Raw genomic sequence first — 24,157 nt, 5'->3', positions numbered from 1 at the left:
CTGTACTTATGTCTTTTAACCAATACTCACTCTCTCTTTTCTTTTTTAATAAATTTAGTTTAGTCAATAAGAATTGGCATAAGCATGTATTTGGGTAAGATCTGGAATATTCATTAACCTGTGAGGTAATGTGTCCGATCCTTTGGGATTGGTAGAATGTTCATATATGATGAATAAGATTTTCAGTAATCCTCATCATATTTGACTTGGTTGTCTGGGTAGAGGCCTAAGGCTGGGTTACTTTAAGGGAACTGTGTTGTTGGCTTCTGGGTAACCAGTGAGGTATTATAGAAGCTGCTTTGTGCTGGCTTGGTAAATCTAAGTATTGGAATATCCACCAGTTTTGGGGATTGTCTGCCCCATTCTTTGCAGTTCACCCTAATTGAGTGACCTCAGTTGGCTCCCCGGGACTCTGGTCACAGTAGGAAATGGACTATTTTTGTTCAAAATGTTATTTGAGTGTTTTATGCTGTGGTGCTGTAGCTGTGTCGGTCCCACGATATTAGAGAGATAAGATAGGTAAGGTAATATTTTTTATGGGACCAACTTCTGTTGGTGACAGAGACAATGTTTGGTCATCCCCATTTATTTTTGTACTAAAACATTTTTGTCTGTGTAGTTTAGCAAAGTAAAAACAATAAAAAGGAATGGTAATACTTAGAAAGTCTTTCTATCTTCTCCTTATGGCCCCCATTACCATAGTATCTGAATGCCTCACAAGTATTTACGGATTTAGCTTCACAATACCAGTGTAAGGTAGGTAAGTGTTATCTCCACGTACAGCTGGTCAACAGACATAGATTAAGGGCCTGATGCAGGGTTCACTGACCTCAGTGGGCTCTGGATCTTAAAAATCTAGATACATAGATACCACAAAAAGGCTTTAAACAAAAAAGTTTACAGTAGCAAGTTACAAAATGAGAAAATCAGTTTATACTTGGTCGAGTCAAAGCATTTAAGCGGCTCTAAATAATTCTGTGTCACTCTGAGTGGCTTGTAATTTTCAACAGCCCCAATGTATGTGTGCTCAGATCACATAAAAATCAATTTTAAAACACAGTAAAAAACAAAACATGCAAAGTCAGTACTCACTGTCATGACATTAACACAAGATACAGATGCATAGAAATAACATTTCTACAATATTACAGTATGAAATATTCTGTACCATTTGGCAAGGTGCCAATTATCTGTTTGCAATTTAGATGTCCCACTGGGCATTTTCAACAACTGTGATCCTCAATAATTAAAAGAATAGGGATTTGAAAAGGCAAATGTCTAAGAAATACACATCTGAGGAAGTTATTTTAGTAGTGATTGTTTTTGTAATACAAAAGAAATCTTTGACATCAATGCTTAATACTTCATTCAAGTTCCTCTCATTTTCTGCAATGCTTTCTGTTGCTTGATAGACAACTATGACAAAAACATTATAGACTACAATTGTGTTGTCTTTCCATAATGCTGTTTTTGAAAACAAGGAAACATCAGTAATTCCCAGTATGTTTTCCTTTCCAATAGATAAACACCACCGTGTGAGATCTTCAAGGTTATTTTCTGATGTACTGTTTATTTACCAACCTTCCTAGCAAGTATCTCCAGTGTAGACACTACAGTAATGGGACATACTAATGTATGCAGCCTTGTATTTTCCAAACAACTTTAATGCTAAGATACCTTAAGAAAATAAATTGTGTCATTTCTTAATTAAGAATGCAGTGCTCTGAGTTTGAACTTTTAACTCTTGAAAGAGATGAAAAGCACATTTGCTTTGAATTTGAAAGTAGTTTTCCCTATGTGCATAGCAACAGAATGTATACAGCTAGAATACTGGATGTGTATGGAAAATGAATCTGCAATGCAGTGCACTTTGAAGTAAGTTTAGTAGGGCCCAACTCATAATGCAACCTTATGCCCATCTTACTTGCACTCACCGGTGGCTGTTCAATGTAATGGAATGCTATTTCTGTAAGTTTTGAGGATGACTGATTTTAGTTGTCTCCGTGGTGCAGACTTAAGGTTGCAGTTATCTGAGAATGACTGTGGTTTACTTTGGAAGTGCAACCTTACTTTAAAATGTCCTGCTTTTCTATTTATTTGTTTTACCATTCCTGAATGGTACAGTAATATATAGTCAATACACTGATGCGTCTGCAACCTCAATTTCATCATAATGAAGGGAGGGATTTTCAAAAGTTATTACTGTTGGCCCAACTCAGCTCCCTTTGAAGTTAGATTTCAGTAGGAATTAGGCCCTTATAAAATTTAATTCTAAGTGCATCTCATTGCAGATTAACTTTCCATACTTTAAGTCAGACTTTCCATACTTTAAGGCAGAGTTAGGCCAGTGCTAAGCACTTCTGAAAATCTCACAAAGTTTTGTTCATTGGAATTTCTTTATTTAAATATATTAAGGCATCTCACATAACTCTAAATACCTGTAACAATTCTGAAAGCACTAGAGGATACATATCCTAGACACAAAATACTTTAGCCCATGTAACCACACAGTAAGCCACTATAACAATTAATTAAAATCCCACCATAAATAATCCCCTGTAACAATCACTCCAAGTCTCTACCTACCTCTTTTAGGGAAGCCCAGAACAGATAAGCCTTCCCAATAATGCTCAAGAGAACTCTCAGGAGGACTGTAGTCTTGAATTTATGTTCAGCTGTCCCAAGTCTGATGAAATTTGCACTGTACACAAGGAGGCCGTTAGTCATAACACAGCACATACTTTACACAATAAAGGACTCTACAGAGAGGCATTATGTTTTAAAAAAACCATTGAAGGAAGTTTCAGAGGGACTTGACAGATTACTTATTCATGATTATACTGTTGCAGTTTGAGTGGAAATCTGGTGTGATCTAATTAACAAAAATCTGGAACAACATAAGGACAACATTGAAAAACAATGCTTTGGAAACTTTCCATTACTTAGCTAAAATGACTGATCCAAAATTCAAAGGTAAACCGAGAGGTTTATAATCCTGAGTTCCTTCCTTCTCTTCGAGTATTTAAATTTAAAATCCAGATTTTGACTCCAAAGCTGACTACTACCAGAGTCAAGAATCCAATTTTCAGCAGTTGGCTAGTCCTGCAGCCAGCCACTGATATTTTCAAGGTAATTGTGGTATGAGGGGTAAAATGTCCTCCTGCGTGCATTCCTGTGATTGTGTCAGGAACTGTGAGAGCAAGGGAAAGTGCTGCCATTGTCGTGTGGGACAAATATTACCTTTGCTCTCCCCTGTGAATATTTTGGTGATGTTACTTTAACAGTGGGATCAGTAGGTTCTTTGAGTGCTGGTCCCTATGTGTATTTCACTGTGTGTTACACATGCATTCCATGTGCCTGACATTCAACTAGCACGAGTAGTGTGGGGATGGTAGCATGGGTAGCGGAAACATGGCTTAGCTGACTATGTACCTGCCTGAACCTGAAACCTGTAGCTAGTAGTGTGGACACAGCATAAAAGACTCAACAGCAACCCTCCTGTTCCTTGGGTATGTATATCAGCATTGAGGTGGAAATATCACAAGCAGTCCCGAATGTTTACAAAGATATTCTCAGTAGAGGCAGCACGTGTCCATTGCAACAGCTCGACAGTCTTTCCTTACCTAGGAAATTGATTCTTTATACACAAGTTCTGGTCGAAAGTTCTGACATCAACTTAATCTCTGCTGAATCTTCTGGCATCACTGGGGATCTGTGTGAATTTAGAAAAGTCTATCCTGTCTGCAACACAAACTATAGAATTCATCGGAGCAACTCTGGACTCTATCAGGGCAAAAGCTTATCTTCCCTTAGACAGCTTCCCGTCAATGAACAATTTAATCAACCAAGAAGAGTCCACAGACATCAGTTTGTTTCTGCCTTATCCTCTTGGGTCACATAGTGTCATGCACCCATGTGACATCTTTTGCAAGGTTTCATCTCTCTTGACTATAAACTTAGCTTCAAACAGATTGTGTGCCAAGAAAACACAGTATGGACACAGTAGTAATGTTCCATTCCAGACTGAAGGATTCTCTAAAGTGGTAGATGAACAAGGAATATGTGTGGGGAAAGTCCTCTTCCTCCCTCCCACACTCGAGAGAATGCTGAACACAGATGAATTCCTACTTTTTAGGGTGCCGACCTGGATATAGGACAAGGCATATGGACTTCTCAGGAGGCTAGAATGTATATAAACCTACTAGAAGTGAGAGCTGTCCAGGAAGCCTGCAAAGCTTTTTTACAGTTATATGATCCCATCATATTCTAGTGATGCTGAATAACAGGACTACAGTGTTCTACATCAAGCAGCAGGGAGGGGCAAGATCCACTCCCCTCTACACAGAAGCAGTCAGTCTGTGAACCTGGGGCATTCAACATGAGATTACCCTATCAGCAGTTCACTTCTTGGAAAACACAGTTCTCAGCAGACAGGCTCATTGCTTCACCGACCATGAGTGAATGTTACACAATTTAGTGGAAAGCCCTGTATTAGGACCTCTTTGCATCCCAAGTGATCAAGAAATGCAAAATGTATTGCTCCAGAAGGACTCTGGGTCAGGGCTTTAGAGGCATTGCCCTGCTAATCTTATGGATGCCTTTCAACTCATTCCACTCTTACCTCAAGTCCTATAGAAGATCCAACAGGATACAGCAATAATCATTCTTGTGACTCCCATTTTCCAGCCTTCTTCACCTGTCAATCTGTCCATCCGTCAGCCTCCAATTCTTTCCAGAGTCCTTGACCCCGGACATGGCAAGGTCCAACATCCCAATCTACACTCTCCATTTCACAGCTGGTATTCAGATGGACATCAAACCTAGACCAGAGAAGTTCAGAAGACAAGCCATCCTCACCATAGAAGGAAAGAATCCACCAGAAAATGCTATATAGCAAAGTGGAAGAGATTCTCCATTTGAGCTCAGCATCATCACATGTCCCCAGAGAAAGTGGGGATTTCTGCTATCTTTCATTATCTCCTCACCCTCAAGTCTGCTGGCCTTTCTCTTAGCTTGTTGCAAGTTCAGATGGCAGCAATCAGTGTCTGACACCCTTCAATTAACAACCACACTATCTTCACCCGCATGGTGATGGTATGTTTTCTCAAAGGTGTAGTTAGAACCTTTTCACCAATAAGCAAATCAACTCCAACCTGGGATCTTATCTTGGTATTCTTAACATTAACTAGAACGCTGTTTGAACCATTATGGATGTGTTTGTCTCATTTACTGATGACAATCGCCAATTCTAGTAGCCATCACTTCTGCCAGAAGCATAGAGAAACTTGGACCTCTGATGGGTGACCCATTGTATACTGTATTGCATAAGGAGAAGATCTCATAGCAATTGGACCCTGTAACAGGGTATACTGTTAAGAGTGGAAGGGTCACACTGTTCCGGGGTGTTTGAATGAACAAGGTCCCAGGAAATGCCCTGGTAGTGGAAGAGAGAAAGTGGTCAGATGGGGAAGAACACCAGGGCATTGTTCCTTTAAAGGCTCAGGATCAGGAGCCGTGTCGCATAGGATGGGACAGGATCTCCCCTGTCTTCCAGCCGATTAGGAGGAGCTCTCTGGAGGAAGGCAGTATATAGACTGCCTTTTCGCTCAGAACAGGGGATACACTGGCAAGAGAAGGAAGTTAGAGGCTAGAAGGCTAAACCAGGGAGACATGGCTATGAAACATGACCCTGCGAAGACAAGGCTGGTAGAGGAGCTCAGTATGGTTGGCAGAACCTCCAGAAATCAGTATGAACCTTTGGATGGCAGTAATGGACTTAATTGGTGGGACTGTTTGGAACAGTTTGTGGGCACTAAACCAGCCCTGAGGGAAGGGCGATAGGACTTCTAAAAGAGACTGTGGAGAATCTCTAAAGGTATGTCTACAGTGCAATTAAACACCGGCAGCTGGGGCATACAAGCTGACTTGGGCTTGTGAGGCTGTTTAATTGCAGGGTAGTCATGTGGATTTGGGCTGGATCCCAAGCTCTGGGACCCTCCTCCTCACAGGGTCCCAGAGTCTAGGCTCCAGCCTGAGCCTGAATGTCTATGCTGCAGTTAAACAGCCCCATAGCCTGAGTCTGAGTCAGCTGGCATGGGCCAGCTGTGGATTTTTAATTGCAGTATAGACATACCCTAAGGGGCCCTGAAGAGAGAGAGAGAGAGAACAGAAGGAGGTAGCTGCAAAGGGAACTCTGGCCATGGGAAACTGCTCAGGAAGCAGGGGCCCTGTTATTCATCAGAAACTAAAATAATTTCTTGAAAATCAGATAATACAAGTACCTCCTTCCCCTCCTCTCCACAAGGCCTCATACCAATGTTGAGAATAAGAGACTCTATTCCTTGCTGTGCATCAGCCTTTTACCAGCAAAGAACAAAATCTATCTGGAAGTCACATGGACTATTTGTTTCCCTAGTGGAATGAACGAGAGGTCAAGCAATCTCCTGTCACAGACTTTCTAAGTGGATTTCAGGTTATATCCTGCTCTGATATCAGTTGACACATCTTCCTCCTGCAGAAGGGGTGAGAACCCATTCTACCAGAGCACAAGCACCTTCAGTTGCATTGCTTCAAGAAGCATCACTCCTTGATATAAGCCAAGTGGCTACATGGAGTTCCATTCAGACCTTCACGAGACACTCTGCTATAGTACAAGCCTCCACAGTGGACATCCTTTGTGCTTGTCAGTCACCCATAGTGGAATCAACATAGGCACCTACACTAAAAGAAGAAAAAGAAGTTCCTTACCTTATAGTAACTGAAGTAGTTTGAGGTGTGTAGTCCCTATCTGTATTCTGCTACCTGTCCTCCTTCCCCTCTGCCTTGATCCGTGGTGGTGAAGGAATTGGAGAAGCAATCTGTCCATGCTGCCCCTTATACTCTTGGCGTGCAACATGAGAAGGGTGTAGGGGCAGGCTAATAGACACTGCTAGTAAGAATCTTCCAGTCTCAGGTGCCTAAAGCACATGCACATCCACCAGCGGAACACAGACAGCGACCACACATCTTAGAGAACTCTAGATGCTACAATGTAAGTCACTTCTCTTTCTCTAGCCATCAGGGATCTATTTAACCAGGAAGGGATGGAATAGTGCAGCCAGAAGGTTCCAAGGCAGTTGGTGATTGGCAGTGGACCCTCATGGCTGCTGAGAGCTGCTTTCTAGGGGCAGTACTTGACAGAACATGAACGCTTGCAGGTTATAAAGCAGCAGTGCTGGTTTACACAAATCAGGAACTCCCTTCTGTTAATTGTGTCTTCTTCCTGTCTGAGCTCGTAAGTTGCGAGAATCCATCCCTTGTCCTTACCACCACCTGTACGGCCATGCCTGTTAGGTGTCCTGCCACGGTCTGTGTGTATGGACCAGCCATTAAGTAATTCTACTGATGCTTCCTGCTTTGACCAAATGTATCATTTTCATGTAAACGAAGTTATAACAAAAAACTTTTCCCCCAGCCAAAAATCAGTGGGTTCCTCCCACCAGCTCTATTTCTGTGAGCCAGAGGAGTGGGAATGGGAAAGGTGCCACAGTTAGGTTTCAGAGGATGGTGGTAAAGGGGAAGGTATCCAGATTTGTCAGGGGCTCCCTAAAGAGTTCACAGGCAGCACAAAGCTGTCCTCCTCCACCCCACAGCAGTCTGGGCATGAACAGTAGATATCACACTAGCACTTCAGCCTGTCCCCTGTGACCTACTTCAAAGAGCACTGGACTAGTACCAGGAGACTCCTATGCTAATCCTGGCTCCACCACTGACCGGACACATAAGTTCAGGAAAGTCATTTCACTTTTTCGTGCCTCAGTTTCCTCAGCTGTAAAATGGGGCCAATGATGCTTACTCCCCTTTGTGAAGGAGTATAATAGCTCCAGGGCTAGAAACTGCTGTAGAAGACTTAGGCGTTACTGCGCCAGGGGGAGGGCCCTAGCTGAAGCAGGGAGTTTGACTTTGCACTTCCCCGGCAGGCCAGGGGCTCACCCGCGGCTGCAGGGAGCAAGGGGCTTTCGGGGCTCCCGAAGCGGGGAAAGAACAGGTTTGGGTGGGGGAAAGGGAGAGATCCAACCACCTCCTAGGGGCGGGAGCCAGGGCCTCTTCCCTGGGCTCCAGCGAGGAGCCTGGCAGAGGGGTTGGCGCGGAAGAAGGGAACCGGGGCAGCAGGCGGGGAGGCTGATCCCTCAGCGGGGCTGAGCGGGGCGTCAGGGCCGGGGCCCTGAGCTGCAGTTCCGATTGCGGCGGCAGCGCCGCAGGCAGGGCCCGGGCGGTGGCGCTGCCGCCGCGGCGGAGGCCTCGAGCTCGCCCAGTCTCCGCTAGGGAGGGCCCCAAAGCTAGGAACCGAGCCGAGCCATGTCCAAGCGGGGCTGAAGTGCAGCGAGTCCCGCGAGCCCCTCCGCGTGCACCATGGGCACCAGCGCCTAGGCCGCCGGTGGAGAGAGGAGCGGCAGCGGGAGCAGGAGGCCGGGGGAGGGCCGGGTCCCTCCCCGGGAAGATGAGGCGGAGGCCTGGGGAACAGAGCAGGCTGAGCTGGGGTGCCTTCCTCTCAGTCGCCAGGACAAGATGGCAGCGTCCGAGGCGCCGGCAGCAGCCGCAAAGAGCTAAGCCCGGCCTGGGAGGCGCCTCCCCGTGACTCTCCCGGACATGCCCAGGGCGGCGGCGGCGGCTCGGACACTCGCGCTGCCCGACCTGTGAAGGTGAGGGGGCGGTCCTGCCTGCCGAAGGGGGGGACCCGGCTCCTGTTCTCTGCCTGGGGCTGAGGCCGAGGCCGCCCGCAAAATGCCCCGCTGGGGGTGGGGCTGTGGCCGCTGAGAGTCCGGGCGGGAGTAGACTCGGGCGCTTCTTGCCCCGTCTCTGGGGAGTGGTAGCAGCTCGGAGCCCGCAGCTCCCGCAGGCGCCTCCTGCCGGGGACCAGGCAAGTCAGGGTGCGGGGTGGCGGGGAGGGGGCGACGACGTTGGCGCTAACAAACTTTGAGTCATGGGTTGGGCCGCCCCTGCCCCTTCTAGCTTCTTTCCCAGCCCTTGGGCGGGGGGGCAGGCGGTGCCCCACCTCGCACACACACTGCGCAGTTCCCCTTCCAGCTCCCCTGGCACTGAAGTTTGCACAGGGAGGTGACGCTCCCACGAAAAATCTAGTGGTAAACAAGCAGGCTGGTCCCACACCGAGTGTCCCTTCTGTTTTCCCGTTCCACTGTTATCCCTTCCCTTTCTCGTGCGCCCCTAAGCTTCCCCTTCTTTTATTCTTTTCCCTGTCTTTGCCCCATTCTCCCGTGCATTCTGCAATTTCCCTTTGGAGGGGTTTGTTTGACGTGTAAAACTAACCTGAGGATCTATGTGTGATTGTTGTTGTGATCGAAGAAATGTGATACCCTCCGTTTGCAACTTGTCAGGCCAGCAGGAAGGCGTGGCTGCCGAGCGTCTCTTGTTACAGCCGTTATTGCTTCCTTTTGGGATACAGAGGTAATTTGCAAATGTAGTTTGGGAAGGAGTATGTCTATTTCCATTTCAGAGGGGGAAACGAATAGCTTAAAATGGTACGTGGGACTGATGACAATTCAGTGGAGCTCCTTTGGAACTTACGTTGCTGCGGTTTCTTCCTCCCCCTCTCTTCTTCCCCCCCTCCCACCATGATTTAGTAATAAGTGTTAGTTTAGTCCTTGTATGGTGTTCTCAAACTCTGTGAAATGCTGCTGTTGTTCCCAGGTGACGGTATATTTAGTCTGTTTATTACGAAGAGCTCGTTTAGAAAATGCTTATTTGTTGTTGTTTTGGCAGTTTTGTTTTCAAATATCTATAACTTGGCTGTTCTAAATCAGTCGAAATTAGAGCTTAAAAAAATTAGATAGAATAAGCTGCTGCTTTGTACTTGAAACACTGATTAGAGAGTGGCCAAAACTAACTCTTCTCACGGTTTAAGATGCTTTTTTTTTTTTTATGTTGACCTATCACAAAGGCACTTATTTTTAAAGGGGAATATTTGCCAGTCATTAGCTTTAAAGTAGGTAATGTCTTCTGGTATTTATAATTTGACTATTTAAAAAAACAACAGTTTCTTGTTTGCATAAAAGTTTGAGCAGACTCCACAGTTACTTTTTATAACTTTTCCCCCCCCATGGAGTCATTTCTGTATCCCAGCACCATTTTGGTTTTAGGCGCTGAGTGTCTTATCACCCTTGTACCATAAAATAATCAGCTACTGCATACGCATTAGTTAACTTTGTAAGATAAATATTGATAACTCTTTTTATATCAAGCCATAAATGAGCTAGAAATGATATAGGTAGTATTTTAAAATGATTTTTGTAGAGGTTCTGTTGATATTAGATGCTAAATGTCTAATTTTTAAAATGAGAAAGACAGAAACTAACGTATATCACTTCCATCCTATGGTCAGCAGGTTATTCCTAGCTATTGTATTAAATCATAATGTTCTAAGACTTCTGAATTTACTTAAAAGATCTTAAATGTTTTTTAAATGCCATTTTTAAAATGTGTTTTTGCTTTGATCACTATCTTTAAATGCAGGTCAAGTACATTGTTAGTGTGGAGGTAACAGATGTTAAAGCCGCAGTTCACTAATAACAAGACTTAGAGTTAAATATAGTTTTGTATTCTCTCAATATTACTTTCACATACCATTATAGCAGTTGCACAAAGTATCTGTTCAAACAGAGCAGCTGATTTGAGAGCAAAATAAAAATATTGGCTAGTCTCCAGAGGTTTGGTTTGTAGAAACCTTTGACAAATTAATATTGTTACAGGAGGAACTATGTTTGAAATACACACTGTAACTAAAAACTGTCTTAACTTTAACAAGCGTGTCAGCCAGCAAGGAGAGTAATTAAGCAGCTGAAAAATAGGTCAGGATTGTATTCTGAAGTGGCACGATGAGGTTGCAAATAAAGAGTACAGCAATGTGTAAATTTTTTGTAGGTGACTTAATTGGAGAAAATTGATATGATATTGATGACTACATTATCTCAGCATATTTTAAACATGCCAATGAGTATATGGTAAACTAGATTTATCTAATCATGTAGAAGAATTTGCTAGACTAGTTATGCTTCTTTACTGCGCTAAATGTTGGAGACTTCAATTGTAATGCTATTTTGCTTCCCATCCATGGCGTGGTATTAATGTTTGTAAATTATTTCTTCATAGATTTATTTGCGTAGAAGTTATGACTGGTGCTTTTGTGGTATTAATATGATTCTGTATTTGCAAACATTTTAGAATTAGACAGACTCCATCACCTTGAAATCTGGTTAGTTTGAAAAAAAAATTAAAGTGGTTTAAGGAGCTACGTCTGCTTTGAGCCCCTCTGCCAACTTCTGTGGTTTCTTATACAGTAACTCCTCACTTAATGTTGTAGTTATGTTCCTGAAAAATGAGACTTTAAGCGAAATGATGTTAAGCAAATCCAATTTCCCCATAAGAATTAATGTAAATGGGGGGGGGGGGGGGTTTAGGTTCCAGGGGATTTTTTTTTGCCAGACAAAAGGTATTATATTTAAAACAATTTTAAACAAGCAGTTAAAACTTATGTGTATTAAAACAATTTTAAACAAGGAATTTAATATAGGTATTAAACAGGCTGGCAGCCTCCCTATCAGCTCTCCTACCCCCGCGCCTGCCTCCTGCCCGCGGCAATCAGTTGTCTTGCGGCATTCAGGAGGCTGGGGGGAGGAGCGAGGACACGGCACGCAGTCTCCTCCCTCCCTCTCCTGCCTCCTGAATGCCGCAAACTAGCTGATTGCCGCAATCGGGGGCAGGGGTGGGAGGGGGAGCCTGTGGGCCGCGTCCTCCCCTCCTGCCTCCTGAACGCCGCAAACCAGCTGATTGCCGCGGGCAGGAGGCAGAGGGAGCAGGAGGAAGGCACTGATCCGCGGGGTCTGCCGGCGGGTGGGAGGTGCTCGGGGGGGGCATAGGGAGCTGATGGGGGGCTGCCAACCGTGGACCTAGCAGGCGGCCAAATGACTTTAGAGCATTGCACAACTTTAAACGAGCATGTTCTGAAATGGAGCAGGGACGTAAGATCGGAACAATGTTAAGCGAGAGGATGTTAAGTGGGGAGTTACTGTATTTGGATGTCTTCTGTCATCTTTCTTTTGTGGGAGACCCCTAGACACAAACAGGGAAAACAAAGTGATATCAAATATACAAAGTAAAGAAATTGAGGGGGAGAAATCATAGTTATAACAGTACTAGAGAGAGTTTTTTTCGACAAGTGTGTTTTACTAGACTGCTTTAAAGGAACAACGTGTGATGATTTAGAGGTGTGATGAGATATAGATATAGATATATATTTAAAGTGCTTAGTGTGTGGACTTGATACTGCTCTCATTAAAGTCTATAGGAGTTTTACCAGTTAGGCCAACACTGAGGGGTTCTGAAAATCCCACCCAGATGTATTGTGAATTTAGGACCTGATTCTGCAGGCTCATGTTCATGGGGTCCACCTGCATGTATGAGCTTGTGGGTTTGGGGCCTCAATATGTTAGTGTAGAGAATAAAAATCAAAATACAATTTTCTTTTTTCACGCTACCACTATACTGATAAATTATAAGATGTTCTCGTTTATTGTGACAAACTTTTGACGTTTAAAAAAAAATTACAAGTTTGCCCTCACTTGCAAAGTTCTCAGTTGATGAGTCTTTTTGCATGGACAATGATGTGATTACACATGGCTGGGCTTATTTTTTCTGAACTTCAGAAGTAATGTCAAATGCAGAGGAAAAACTTCAATTTTAGAAATCTGGTACTATTTAACTTTCAGCTAATATATTGATTAATAACTGTAACTATTGGTAGGCTGTATGTGTGTGTGCACACTCCATACGGCATGGGGGGGTGGGGCGTAATGCAGTTTGGATGAAAAATACCACCAAACACAAAATAAAGTTAAATTGTATAAACTTAGAAGTCCTCTACATTTTAATCTGCACTGTTAAACAGTCTACAAGTTACGGGGTGTGTGTGTGAGAGAGAATTAGCACTAAATTGCTTGTTGTTTATCAACCCTACTTTTTCTGATGTGTGTTTATACTCCTACAGTAAATGTAGTAAAGATAGGTAGAATAGTCTAATGAGAAAAAATGAAACATGGTAATGACTATTAATCTTCTTCAGTCATTGATGAAATTACACCCATATCTCAGTGTAAGAAAGAGCTTCTAGTCATCTGTATCTTTGCAACCCCTGCTGCACAGTTACAAGAGAATTTAAGATTATTGCCCTAATGTTAATTTATTGAAGAATGTGTTCTGACATGTACTATTTCTTCAACTTGGATTATGATGGCCATTTAAATGGGTAAAGTGGTCTGCAGCAGGTCAGGCTACTCATTTCTGACTGTTCTAAATATTAACTCTACTGCTATTTTAAAAATGTGGAAACAGCTGTAGATTGCACTTGGCACTCCAGTATTTTTAAAACTTAACTATTTTTATGTGGAAGCAAATGCACTTGTTTCCAAAACAAATTTAAGTATAATTTTTACTTCTAAAAAAACTTTTGTATTGAAAACTAGGAAGATGCAATTAATTAAGGGAGCCTTCACTAACACCTAAAGGATTTATGTTACTTGGGGGCTGAGTGGGGGGAATACCATTTCTACATTGATGAAAGATATTCTAAAGTAGAAAGGATTAGAGACCACGTTTTATTCCAGTATGTGCACTTTTGGGCAAGAAGTAGTAGAAGGTGAACTGGAAAGAGAAGAAAATAGGAAGTGTGTGTTCAGTGGCTGAAATTAGCTGGTTGCACATGAGACCAAAGTTCAAGAAAACAAGTGGTGCAGTGTTGTAGGAACGAATTTTGGGCAGTTTTAGAGAGAAGATGAGTAGGCCGTATATACTTGGTAACAATAGTTAAAGCAGTTTTTAACAGTTTAGTATTCCATTATATGTTACTGGACTTCAGTTTGCATATCTGTATTTTCAAGCTTTTTCTTGCTATTTCTGTAGCTAGCACAACATGTTAGAGATACCCTCCGTTTTTTTTCCCCACAGGAAGATAATGAAATTTGAATGTTTTTTTTGTTGGTAATTTATCAGCTTTAACATGTCTTGAACTGCTTTCTCTGTAGCATAAGAGGAGGCAGACAAAGCAGACCTGGACTGGAGCATGTGGTTTGAAAAATCCTACTGCTCATTTGTCTATAGACAAATCTTAATTTAAAACCTGTTTTTTATCTTAGTCTTTATGACATTGATGCTGTACTTTCCTTTTGGGGCATTAACTTTTCAGAAGCAAATAAGAAAAATATAAAGATGGAGCTCAAAGTGCATGTTCTCATATTCCTGGCTAATCTGCTCATTATCTTTTATGTCATCTTGTGTGGGTGCAGTTTGTTTTTTAAAAGCTTAGTCCTATCTTCCGGGTGTTCATTTGAAAAAGCTTTTATTTTTACATAGATTTTAATCTCGTTCTTTTAAAAGTGTTTCTCTAACAAGGCTATTGTACAATTTATTGAGAAAATACAGTCAAATTGAATGGGGATTTGCTTTTTGTCATCTTGCAGAAATTTCTGAAGATGTGACCTCTCAGCTTGAGGTTGAGGGCAGGTAGGGAACATTTATAGTTATGTTTTATACTACTCTTCTGAAGGGTCACAGTAATCTGAAGTAATTCATCTTTCTGTATAAAGCCAAATCATGTTAAACCCTACTCTGGGAATAGGAGGGCCTGTTCTACATTAGGAAATTAGGTCAGTATAACTCTCTTGCTCAAGAGTGTGAAAAATCCACAACCCTGAGCGATGCAGTTAAACCCTCCAACCCTGGTGTAGACAGCACTTAGATCTATGGGAGAATTCTCCTGTAGAACTGGCTATCACATCTCGGGAAGGTGGAATACCTATGGTGGTTGAGAAACCCCTCCAGTCAATGTAGGTAGTGTCTTCACTGAAGCGCTACAGGGGCGCAGCTGCATTGCTGCAGTGTTTGAAGTGTAGACAAGCCCAGCAAATTACGTTTTGTGACTTGTCATGTCTTGTGTGCTGCACTCTCTAGCTCTAACAGTTAATTTCTAATTTACTGTTTTGCTTTAAAACTGGAAGAGAAAACAATTATTTTTTAAAAACAAAACCTTAAATCAGTCAGCAATTTCATGATGAAATATTTCTGGCTATTTAAGACTTTTAGATTTAAATATTTGACCTGACTTCTACAGTGTTGAAAACTTATGTGGAACATTCTCTAATTTCTTAATTAGAACTACATATTTCTAGTACACCCATAATCGTGAGTGTATGTGTATATACATATATAAAACCTCTCTATTTCAGAGATTATTTAAAATGACTTACTGTTATGTGATCTACTAAAATATAGTTGTGACAGGGTTTCCAGGGTGCAACCTGAACTGTGGGACCACAGAACCCTCTGTCCCATCCCATCAACCTGGAGTATCCCTTCTTCGGTGCTGTTGGCAAGCTATAAACCTCTGGCAGGTACTGTACTTACACAGACATCCACAGGCAGGAACACACACAATTGAGTTACATGAGTGCTTCTCCCAGCCAATCATGAACCAGCAATAGAGAGGCTCCAGCCATTTCGCCCCAGCTTTGCACCCCAGAGCTGTACCATCTTGCCTTGGTCAGAAACCTGACCAGTGTAAGTTCATTACCCAGTCTGTCCCTCCCTCGATGTGGAGAGGACGCGCACTAGCAGGACCATCCCTAGCTATTCTGAGGCCGTGTGCAGTCCCTCCGCGGGGTGTGTGTGTGTGGGGCCCCAGGCTTCCAGGGGGGTGGGGGTGGCTGGCCCCAGGCCTCTGTGGGCTGGCTTGGGGGTTGGGGGGAACTGCCCCCCAGCACTCACCAGTCTGGCCCTGCAGCAGTCCTCAGGGGTGTGGGGTCAGGGCTGGGGTGAAGCAGGGGCAGGGGAGGAGCAGGGCAGGGGGCTGGGGGAGGGGGTGGAGTGGTGGCGGGGCTGGGGGAGGGAGTGGAGTAGGGGCGGGGCTGGGGTGGAGCAGGGGCTGGAGCAGCATGCAGCTGTGCAGGGCACCAGGAAATTTGGTGCCCCACGCAGCTGCATACTTTGCATATGGATAGGGATGGCCCTGCACACTAGCCTTTGTAAACTGAGCTGAGATTTCCCAATCAATTCAACCAAAACACACTGTTTGAGGTAAAATATAAAACAGATTTATTAACTACAGAAAGATAGATTTTAAGTGATTGTAAGTAGCAAGTGTAGAGATCAAAGTTGGTTACCTAAGAAATAAAATAAAATGTCAGTCTAAGTTCTATAAACTAAACAGGATTTAATCAAGCAGTGTCTTACCCTGGCAGATGGTATAGTCCTTCAGTATATAGGCAGAGACTTTCCTCAAGCCTGGGACCACCTTCCCATAGTTTAGTCTTTGTCCTCCAGATATGGTTCTACGTGTTGAGTTGTGGGGGGAGTGAGGCCAAGTCATGATGTCACTTCCCCTCTTTATAGTTTCTTCCAGCTTTCTGGGAAGATCTAAGCTCGTGATGTGGGGGGTCCCCCCCATTGGTCAGGCATTCTCCATTGTCTGCATGCTCTCTCAGAAGTCTTCTGCGATGGCTGTTGGGAAAGTGGATTCCCTTTACTGGCCCATCAGCCTGTCTGGCTACTCCTTTGTTGTACCTGAAAGGCTGGTTGTGGGTTTTCCCAGCCTTACAACATATTTCAGTAGCACACACATAGAAAAACTTCATAACTTTGCATACAATGGTAGCACATACAATCCAACGGAATATTAATGTTCAACAGATGGACTTAAAAATGGTACATCACAAGGCATACTTTATACATAACATATCATAATTATATGACAGTGGTGAATATGAAGGTTCCAGGGTGCTGCTTTGAGGCGCGGCGTGCCACCATAGTGTATTATGCTCCCTTTCTGCCTTGACTGAATGTGTGTGTATATATATATTTTTTGGGGTGGCATAGAAATGATTCTTTAAGGCTCCCCAAAACTGGGCAATGTATAGCTGCAGAATCCACGGACATCAAAAATAAACTCTGTGTTTGTATGTCTGGTGAGACTGATTAACCAGTGATTGTTAGGAAAAATTACCATGACATACTTCCAAACTTAGTGAACATTTTCCATATTTAAGGCTATTTTAGCAAATAAAAGGATTAGAAAAATAGCCTTTTAAAAATATGGCTATGATTAGTATTGCTATTAAAATTTGCTCCACAATTGAGGGACTCACTTTGGCTCCCAACTCCCACAATTCCATGGTGTCCAAAAATAAGATGTTGTGTAAGTTGTAGTTGGGGCTAAACAAAACAGTTATTTTAATTTTGGCTTCGTTCAAAACACAGAGATAAAATGGGTGCTGGTAAAATGGATTAGAAAAAAATTAGTAGGGGAAAATATTACTTATTAGTATCAGATCTGTAAAAGTATGAATGCCCTTTTTAAAAGTAAAAAGAATGAGGTAGAATGGTTCCTAAATGGTAAATTTCTCTGCAATGGGTAACCTATAGACTACTCATTGAAAATTGGATATATTGCTAAACCCCTCTCCATGAAACAATTCTTAATTTAAAATGTAATCTTTTAAAACTGATCACATTTCAGTCTCTCATCCAATTAGTGATAAAATAAATCAATAGTTTTGGAAAAGAAGATATTCATTGTGTGGTGTCACAGCTTTCAAACAATTAATGTGCCACTGTGGAATGATTTCCCATTTAATACCTCTTAAATTACTTTTAATTTAATGCGTGGTTTAACTTAATTTTCTATTTTGATTTATGTCTTTTCCATAGAATGTAGACTACTTGTTAGAGAATAGATAAGATACATGTTTCCATGAATATAACTTACTGGGTACACACATGAAAGCAGTGAAGTTATCCAAAATATATAGTAGAAATGTTATTGTCATGGAACTGAAGAGTCTCTGAAGTGTTCGTGGTTTTGAGGCAAACGAAGTATGGAACTTGGTGTTTTACAGACTTGTCTTGTGTTGTCACAAGGGTTTTTATCTTGGTGGCAATATTGAAAAGAACATGAACTGTAAAATAAGTGCTGATTTCATTTGTACAGTGCTCATTATGAGGGATGATAAATAAACTCTTGCAATTAATGTCTAGGTTCCAGTATTGAAAAAACTTGACATAGAACAAAGAATAGAGAAACTAAAGTTTTAAAACGTTTATTGTGACAAATAGCTATGCTTCACACTTGGTGGAATCTTTTTATTGCAGAGATGTTTTATATTAGAATCAGAGAAATCACTAAGGCCTTGATCCTACAAACTCATGCACTTAGACAGAATGTGCTAGAATTCCTACACAGAGCTCTATCGAAGCCAGTGATGCTCTGCAGGAGAACAGGTATCTGTACATACATAGGAGCTAACAGGATCTGGGCCTAAAATGAGTATGTTATCATGTAAAATGCAACAGTTGTAATGAGGAATTTAACTTTGAAATTTGACTCAACAAATGCAAATAAAGATGTAAAATAAGTTGTAGTTATAGGAAAAGTAATACATATCAACATTTTAAATCCACAATGAATTAAAAAAAATTCCCCGTTGTAGGACCACAATAACCATTAGCTACGGAAATCAATGAAAATAGACCAGATACAGTTTATTATAAAGTTATACCCTAAAATCTCAAAACAATTAAACCATCATTAAATCTAAGCAGAAATTTACGAACACCTTTCAGTGTCCTACGTAGTCTGTATTATATAGATTTTAATCTTAGTTCTTGATTAGAATTTAAATTTACCCAACACCTATTATTTTAAGGATTGAGCCTGCTAGCCTAAAAATGTGTGCCATTTCCCTCTCCCTTCATGGTATGCATATTTAACTTCTATTCAAACTTCTCCACCTTTACTCTTGGGGGAATTCTGCACCAAAAAAATAAAAATTCTGTGCACAATATTTTAAAATTCTGCAAATTTTGTTTGTCAAAATAACACTACATAATCATGCCAGTTTCAATTATTTTGGTAATTTATTTCAAAATACCTGTCAGCCAGTATGTCTGTAACAATACAGACACACACACAAATTCCCCCAGGAGTAGAGAGTTAAAGAAACCCTTATGGCAATCCAGTTTCTGTTTTTCTGCTCCCACTTCCCGTAGAGGCCAGCTGAGGGCCAGATATCACAACCCCCCCCCCCCCCGAGCCCAACTATGGGGCCCCCTCTTGCCCAGATACCTGCACCCTCTTCCCCCGGAGCCCAGCTGCAGAGCCCTTCCCCCCCCCCCCCCCCCACCAGCCCAAACACCTGTCCCCCTACCTCTCAGAGCCCAGGGATCCAGAGGGAGAAACAGCCTGATGCTTGGTCCCAGGCTTGCGTGGAGTTTCGTGCATGCTGCTGTCTCCTTCCCTCAGGGGGTGCAGGGAACTACAGATGCTGGGAGCCTTCCAGCTCCTCCTCCCCCGCCCTCGGCAGTGTCTACCAGGTGTGAGCTGGGCTCTGCCAGGCCCAGCAGCCTCTACTGGTGACCAGCAGCACTACAGCCCATTTCTGTGGGGGAAGGGAAATTCTGCGTACACAACATTAATTTCTGGAAGATTCTGCATTGTGCAGTGGTGCAGAATTCCCCCAGGAGTACACCCTCCATACACACCCTTCAGAAACCTCTTTGCAGGTCTTACTTTTTCCCTGACTGAAAAGTTACTACTGCTTCTCTCCATGGCTTGGACAGGTTTTTCTGCTTGTCAGTTTCTCTACTGCTCCTGGATCCTCTACAACTTTCTGCCCTTCTCTCTCCTATCACTCTGCTCCCTGTCTCCCTTTTCTCCTGTGAAAGAGTCAGTAGTTCTCCAGACCACTTGCTTGTCCACATTTTCTATTTGTTTTGATTGAGGTTTTTCAAGCCTCGTTCTTGACCATATAAGCTATTTTCTTAAGATGAAATTCACCCATATAGGAGAGGGGCCCACACAAAGTTCTATCCAGTCATTTGAGAATTTTTTATTTCAGTAGATCTGCTGTTTTAGGTGAATGAAGGATAAATTAATTTTTAAAAAAAGAGATCAGACTGATAGGTCTGCGTATAGATGCTCAAGCTAGTTCAGATCTACTGTTTGTGTTGAGGATAGCCTATGCTGATTCAGAGCCGGTGGCAGATGTTTCATTTTTCTCCCTGTGCATCCTAGTTTATTGCTTGCAAGCAAAGGAGGAAAAAATAAGTTTGTTCATCCCATTTGTGTTTGTGACTAAAGTCATATTGGGATCACAAGGTTTAGCTTTTGACGTGTGTACAGTATGAATATAATGATTATGCCTTTGTGCTTTCTTTATTACTGTTGGTATAATTGACTTTCAGATATAATTTAGGACACCACTAAGTCCTGAATTTCCTTTTTACATTTTATTAGTTTAACACTTCTTACGTTTAAAAAAAATAATTTTTATGTATTGAGACAATGGAGTTCTGACCAATTTCATTTGAACTTACATTGTCAGTAATTGAAATACTTTAAATATTTATATTGAATGTAGACTAATCTTTTCCTATGAACTGAAATCGCATGATAGGAATGGCTCAAATCATTCTCCTCACCTAATTGTTTTGAATTCTAATTCTGTTAATAAAGAAGTCTGTCTAAGCCTTCTATCTAAGGACCTTAAAGGGCTGTACAGATACAAAATCCTGTAACGCTCCTTTGAGGTGGGAAAGTATTACTATACTTACTTACTAAGTGGGGAAACTGAGGTTGCATCTTGTCCATTTCCCCATAACAAGTCTGTTGCAAAGTTGGGAACAGAGCCCAAATTTCCCTATTCTCATTCTGTGCCTTCTCCTGATTATTTGCTTATCAGTTTTTGCCTTCCAATTATTAGAATTTTATATTGAGATAAGTGCAGTATATCATCTGTGTAGTACTACTCTTGAACTTGAAATGATGTTGGTCCCTTCCAATACCCCTCTCCTCCCCGCCCCCAACTCGTGGTTGCATGCCACCTCCTCTCATTCTTAGCTTGCCCTCCTTATTATCTTCCAGTCAGTTCTTTCAATGAATGAGCTTTATGTAGGAGCTTCATCTCTTCACCTGCTGTTCTGGCTCTTTTACCTGCTCAGTGCTTATCCTGCATTGAGTATCCTTTTATGTCTCTCCCTGCATTCCAGTCAGGTAGGAGTATGTGTTCAAGTATTTCCTGACCCTGGAGCTTTTTCAGGCTCTTCTGGTTCAGCACCACTAAGATACAGGCCTCCATGGATTTGGGAGGAAACTAGACTCTATAGCCTTTGATTTTACTCTAGATATTTATTTGCTCTTGTCTCAGAAGCTCAAAGTGCCTTTATGGAGTTAGAGGAATGATAGGGTTGGATAAATGACAGCACAAAGGCAGATCTCTGTGGGATGGGATCTATTGTGTCCTTTACCCTTCCACCAATGGAAATGGAGGGTATAATGTGGTCCATTTGTTTTACAGTGTCTCAGGATTCTTCCATCCATCTTTCTTTCATGAGTGTGGGAATTCACCTTCATGTACCTGTTCTTTCAATTTGGGGCAGAAGCTGCATAATTTTATTAGAGTAAAAACTTAAGAAAATTTAAAGTACGGTAGAAGTATAAGTGAATATAATCCCCTCTATTCATTTGCATAACTACTGTTATCTTGAATAGCCAGCAGGCTTGCATGCAGAGGAGGATGTATCCAGAAGCCTGGTATTTCTTCAGTTTAAAAATATACTTTTATATCAGTGGTTCTCAACCTGAGGACTCACATTTTGATATAAAATTTTTTGCGGTCCCCCAAGCCTCCCACTCAGCCCCAGGCTCTGCCCTCACTCCACCCCTGCCCCTCCTCTTCCCTGCTTCTTTCCACCCCTCCCTCAAGCGCACCTCCTCCCCGCTCCTCCCCTCCCTCCCAGTGCCTCCCACATGCCGCTGAACAGCTGTTCCATGGCGTGCAGGAGGCACTGGGAGGGGGAGGAGTTGATCAGCGGGGCTGGCGGCCCAGGACATGACTTGCGAACCCCCAGAGTAGTCCGTAGACCCCAGTTTGAGAAACTCTGCTTTATATAACATTGTGACCAATACCACCCCAACTCAATGTCTTGCTTGGTCTTTCTTGCTTCCCCCCTTGTGTTACCATCTGGCTGTAGCAAGTGAACACATCTGTGAGATGATACATCTGTTTATGCCCCTTGACCAAGAATGAGAGGATGGTGTAGTTTCCGGACAGTGTTTACTCTTCAGTACTTCTCCTTACAGGTTACAAGGTTCTCTTCTTTTTGGGGACCTCTCAATGAAATTACCCATACAACAGTAATCTTAAAAATAAGATTGATTTAAAACAAGAAATAGCTATTTACCTACTATCTGGGTTTACATCTTCCAGAAGCTAAACTTAAATAAGGCATTTTTAAGATAGTTACAGAGAGAAAAGAAAAGTGGATAACGTACATCTCTTGAAAGCAATCTGCTCTCTGACCTTTTGGTCAGGTTGTCATGATTGCTTGATGTCCAGAGACAAATTTTTCTTGCTGTGTCCAGAGATCTTTTAGGATTTGTCACATTTTGTTTTTGTATCAATTTAATTCTGTCAGTTTAGAAACAGCATCAAGTTAAATCAGTGCAATCCTTTAGTGTAGACAGTTATACCACTATGTAGCGGCTCATGTCGGTATGGCTTATTTTCATAAACTTGTGAAATAGGCAATACTTCTATCAGCACCTTTCTACCAGTATAACTATGTCTATGCTAGGGATCACACTGATTTAACTATCTGTTTTATAATTAAATTGATACAATAACTATTTGGAAACCACTCATAATAAAAGATAGAACTGAATTATGCCTTTAGAAAATTGGAAGTGAGTTTAAGATAGGGGATAACATACTAAGCTGGTGTCTTGTACGGTGTTTTAAAATATAGTGTAACAGTAAGCTGTCTGTAATTGATGGTAATTGGAACCTTGTATTTGTTAGCAAATATAGTATCTGGGAAAAATCTGTTTAGGTATTTAGTAATATTGCACAACAAAATGGTTTTAACAATTATGATTTAGAATTAGATGCTCACTAATAAAAAAAAATTGTCTGAAAGACGTTAGAAAACAAGTTTTTGTTAAAGTATAGCTACTGTTTTAGCTTTGTAGCATGTGGTTAAGCTTTGCATATTATCATGGTTTCTGCCACAGCAACAGTAACTTGTACCTGATTATTACTGTAACTGTATATTAAGTAACTGTTTATACTTTAGTCAATGCATTTCTAAAATAGTGTGAAGAGTTTCTTGAACATTAGTGCATAATATTCAGCAATATAAGTTTTTCTTTTTTTCTGGGATGGGGAAATCAAATGTCATTAAGAAGTTAATAATTAGTGTTGTAAAACTTGGAACAGTCCATGCTTTTCAAGGTTGTCACAAAGACTGCCAAGTTTACCGTTCTTACAAACTTTCTAAGCCTTTTGGAAGACTGCAAAAATAATTGTAATAGACTTTGGGATCCTCTGAGCTTCCCTACAACAACTAGTACAGAAACTGACAATATAATGTATTCCATTTCATAGTGTAAAAAGTTTGAGAGTTGCATGTGAAGTTTCTGTAGAATTTTAAACTTGGTGTGAAGTTGTGAGAACTGTGTACTATTCTATCTCCTGTTTCTGTCTTTTTGTTAATTTGTAAACCTGGAGAGAATTCCTCTTGTGCTCCTGAACAGAACATATGTGAACATGTGACTCTCCCAGTTCATTTGTTACACTGAACATGTAGACTGTGTTTTGTATGGTCAAAACTCTCTGCCTTCCTGTGGTTTGACTATTTGTTTAGTAGAATGGCCAGTCCAATCCTTTCCTCTCAGTTTGGCTGCTCAGCCGGCACCTCTCTGCTTCATACTCCAAATCCTTCTGTCAGGGAGACCCAGTTCTGAAGCCTGCTTTCTTTTGTTTTATTTCCTTCAGTTAGAGGCCCTCCCTCCCGACTTATTGTTTCTGGCAGGTGTTGTGGGACAGGGTAAATGTTAGCTCCTGTTTCCAGGAGAGATCATTAACTCTTTTCTGCCTTGCTCCAGTGTGGACTTGTCCTACGCTATTATATTTGAACCTGAGGATGAACTGTGGAGATTAATTCAATTTGTGCATGCCAATGCTACAAGAGATGATCTGTGTGCTGGAATATAGGTATGATTCTCTTCGTTTTGCAGGGGAAGAAGACTATACAAATGTGAGAGAGCAGAGGTGAATGGGGC

General features: G+C 41.9%; 1 protein-coding gene and 1 long non-coding RNA gene across 4 annotated transcripts in view; one reads left to right on the top strand and one right to left on the bottom strand.

The window, feature by feature from the left end:
* The window catches only part of LOC141990009 (uncharacterized), a 40,628-nt gene extending 32,735 nt beyond the window's left edge, over positions 1–7,893 (bottom strand). Inside the window, exons 1-4 of the long non-coding RNA XR_012640044.1 lie at positions 6,748–7,893; positions 4,622–4,820; positions 3,624–3,712; positions 2,587–2,701 (exon numbers count right to left, since the gene is read on the bottom strand). This is a non-coding gene — a long non-coding RNA (uncharacterized LOC141990009). The remainder of the gene's footprint in view (positions 1–2,586; positions 2,702–3,623; positions 3,713–4,621; positions 4,821–6,747) is intronic.
* Positions 7,894–8,294: 401 nt separating this feature from the next.
* Positions 8,295–24,157, top strand: part of HIPK3 (homeodomain interacting protein kinase 3) — a 162,120-nt gene continuing 146,257 nt past the window's right edge. Inside the window, exon 1 of one of the 3 annotated variants that reach the window (XM_074955100.1) lies at positions 8,295–8,681. The gene's annotated coding sequence lies outside the window, so the exon portion shown is untranslated. Of the gene's footprint in view, positions 8,682–9,403; positions 9,445–24,157 lie in introns of those variants that run through there. The other 2 variants (XM_074955103.1, XM_074955102.1) reach the window with 2 other exon arrangements.

The sequence above is a fragment of the Natator depressus genome, chromosome 6 (assembly GCF_965152275.1).
Source record: "Natator depressus isolate rNatDep1 chromosome 6, rNatDep2.hap1, whole genome shotgun sequence".
NCBI classification, from domain to species: domain Eukaryota; kingdom Metazoa; phylum Chordata; order Testudines; family Cheloniidae; genus Natator; species Natator depressus.
This window is presented reverse-complemented; position numbering and strand designations above follow the sequence as displayed.